A 2,500-nucleotide genomic window follows, 5' to 3' on the forward strand; every position below is an offset into this window, starting at 1 on the left:
GCAGCCCCGGCGATGTCCGTCGACACGATTTCGAATTCAACTTTTCGAACGTAGTTTTTCCGTGTGCAATAACTCGTTAACCGTTGGTTCGATCTCGACGTACCCGAGACGTGTTCACGTCGTACGTTCCGAGTACTATAGGACACCGGTGTCCGCGACATTTAAATCGGTAATCCTTTATCCGCGGCCGTACCGCTACGCACGGATTTTGTGATTTTCGCCTAACCGCTACGCACGGTGATTGACGGATTTTCGATTCTCGGCTAACCGCTACGCACGGTGATGGCGAAGTTCCTTCGACTCGGGTGTACCACTACGCGTGAATACCCCCGTCGCACATTGTGAAACTCGAGATTTTGTAAATTTGTGAGCGACTCGGTCGTCGGCGTTCCGCCGGCGTCCGATCGCCAATCACGTACGACAGCAAAGCCACGGGCGACGCCGAAGCCGACGCGTCCATCGCCGCGCACCGGTCTGCCCCAGTCTTCGGAATGGTCAGCAATCCAGTGCCCTTCGATGGTATCCGTCCAAGTTTCGGCGACCGACCCATCTCGCACGCCGAGTGGCAAAACTCAACCGGCGTCGCAGGCCCGCCTTCCGGTGGGCCTCCGACGCGCAAATCGTTTTTTTCAAAAATCGATGACGACTCCCGTTACCGTTCCGCAAGTTACGAGCTCTCGACGCCAAAACATTCCCGCCGCGGCCGGCCATCGTCGCCGTGCCCGGCGGTCGCCGGGGCGAAGCCCCGGGACGACGGACTTCGCGTCGCGTCCCGGCTTCCCCCACGATCTCGGCTGGGGGCCGTTATAAACCTGGCGAGAGGCGCTAGCGCGGTAATTCTCCGTCCGCTGAAAACGGACGGCGTACGCGCTAACCCCGACTCTCGTCAACGCACGGGTCACGTCGCGTCGGGCGAGCGCTCGCTCTCCGCGTGTGTTCGGTCTACCGCACGCGACCGCCGCCGCAGTCGCCCCGCGTTCTGCGGGTGCTCAGTGCGGCGCTCGCGTCGACCGAAGCGCGCGGTTTACGGGCGCCCGTCCGCGCACGTATCCCACTCGAACCGCGGTCGGTCGTGCGCCGTGACCGTATACCGGTCACGGTCGTTTCGACCTTCCTCGGCGTCGGCTCGCCCACGGGCGGACCGGCGCTCGGACGCACGCGTCCCGAGACGAGTGTCCGCGTCGTCGTCGCCCCTTGGTCGGCGTCGCCGCGGGGATCCGTCACGGGACGCAGTTGTTGTAAAACCGAGATCCCTGGTTGATCCTGCCAGTAGTCATATGCTTGTCTCAAAGATTAAGCCATGCATGTCTCAGTGCAAGCCGCATTAAGGTGAAACCGCGAAAGGCTCATTAAATCAGTTGTGGTTCCTTAGATCGTACCCAAGTTACTTGGATAACTGTGGTAATTCTAGAGCTAATACATGCCGACAGAGTTCCGACCGTCGCGGCGCCCTCGGGCGTCGCTCGCGGGAGGAACGCTTTTATTAGATCAAAACCGGCCCGTCGCGGCGCGCTTCGTGCGCGTCCCGATCGCGGCCCGCGCAAAGACCTGGTGACTCTGAATAACTTCGAGCTGATCGCACGGTCTCCGTACCGGCGACGCATCTTTCAAATGTCTGCCTTATCAACTGTCGACGGTAGGTTCCATGCCTACCGTGGTGGTAACGGGTAACGGGGAATCAGGGTTCGATTCCGGAGAGGGAGCCTGAGAAACGGCTACCACATCCAAGGAAGGCAGCAGGCGCGCAAATTACCCACTCCCGGAACGGGGAGGTAGTGACGAAAAATAACGATACGGGACTCATCCGAGGCCCCGTAATCGGAATGAGAACACTTTAAAACCTTTAAACGAGGATCAATTGGAGGGCAAGTCTGGTGCCAGCAGCCGCGGTAATTCCAGCTCCAATAGCGTATATTAAAGTTGTTGCGGTTAAAAAGCTCGTAGTCGGATCTGTGTCTGGGCGGTGCCGGACCACCCTGGCGGTCCGTCGTGTCGCGGCCGGCCGTGTCGCGGGACCACGTGTCCCGTCGGCGCGGTCGTCGTCGCGCTCGTCAGCCGTCTCGGGGTGTTAGTTACCGGCACGTCGGCCGGACGTATTGTCGGCAGGCGGACACGTGTCTCGGGCTTCCGGCGCGCCGCGCGGCCACGCGTCGCGCGGCCGTCGGGGTTCGACGACGGCGGCCGCCTACTCCAATCTTGCTGCGCGGTGATCTTCACCGATTGCCGTCGGCGGGCCGACACGTTTACTTTGAACAAATTAGAGTGCTCAAAGCAGGCTCAAATCTGGCGGGGCGGCTTCACGGCCGTCTCGTCAAAAGGCCCTGAATACTGGTCGCATGGAATAATGGAACAAGACCTCGGTCCCGCGCATCTCCGCCCTTCGCGGGCGCGCGAAATCGCCCTCCGGGGCGTTTCCGTGCGCGGGCCGCCGGGCCGCGGGCGCCAGTCGCCCGCGCGTCCCGCCGGGCCGGTTTTCGGGACCGGAGGTAATGATCAACAG

This window comes from Metopolophium dirhodum, chromosome 1, assembly GCF_019925205.1.
Source record: "Metopolophium dirhodum isolate CAU chromosome 1, ASM1992520v1, whole genome shotgun sequence".
In the NCBI taxonomy this organism is placed as follows: domain Eukaryota; kingdom Metazoa; phylum Arthropoda; class Insecta; order Hemiptera; family Aphididae; genus Metopolophium; species Metopolophium dirhodum.